This window comes from Colobus angolensis, unplaced genomic scaffold, assembly GCF_000951035.1.
Source record: "Colobus angolensis palliatus isolate OR3802 unplaced genomic scaffold, Cang.pa_1.0 Scaffold519, whole genome shotgun sequence".
NCBI classification, from domain to species: domain Eukaryota; kingdom Metazoa; phylum Chordata; class Mammalia; order Primates; family Cercopithecidae; genus Colobus; species Colobus angolensis.
Window position 1 is genome coordinate 649,388 of NW_012118699.1, and position 920 is coordinate 650,307.

A 920-nucleotide genomic window follows, 5' to 3' on the forward strand; every position below is an offset into this window, starting at 1 on the left:
CCCTGAGGAGTGAACCATGATGCCACACGTGCTAGCAGGAGAAGACTTGGCCAAGGAAGTTCAACATTTTATTACAGTTTTTGTAATTTCTATTTAAAAATGTTATTTTTTTCAACCTTTCCAGAAAATTGTAAGCAGGATTGATTCTGTATTAGATGCACAATGGCAATGCCTCCCATGCTTAGATAACATTATAAGGTATGGTAAGATTCTGGGTTTGACGTACTGATCCACTGACTACAACGTTATTTTAGCTTCCATGCTAGGTTATTGTTTGTTTGTTTGCATTTACTTTCAAAGTTATATTAAACTGATCTCTATAATGTAATAATTCATCCAGATGTTTCTTCCTCTGCTGTATATTTTGAGGGGTTTCTAGAAGATGTAAGAATCCCCTTTGCTTGCAAAATATTCCAAAGTCATGCAGTGCTCTAAAACATATGTATTTAATTCACCCTACTAAATATAATAACTTCTGCCTTCTGGGCTGATTTTACATCGTGTAGAGAAATACATCCTAAAATAAGTTTGTACTACCGATATGAATTACTGGATAATAACCTTCAGTTTTATTTTTGAACTATGATTTATCAATATATGATCTTAAATCAAGGATCTTAACAGAAATCTTACCTAAGGGATATTTAATTGTTTAAAATATTTACATAATAGAGATGTGAGCCCAAAGTATCCAGCCACGTCTTCTGTCTATCACATTACGAACTACACAGTAACTTTGACTTCATTTGGGACTTGTTCTAATTTTCAAATTAGTTATTTATTTAGCTTAATGCCTCTAGATTATTATATGTGGCTATCTTAGCAGAGAGTGAACAAAGACAACGTAATCTGACTAAATAATTACAAAAATCACAATCTAATGAAACAAGAAGCCTGGATATGAGAGGCTCCAGGCTTGG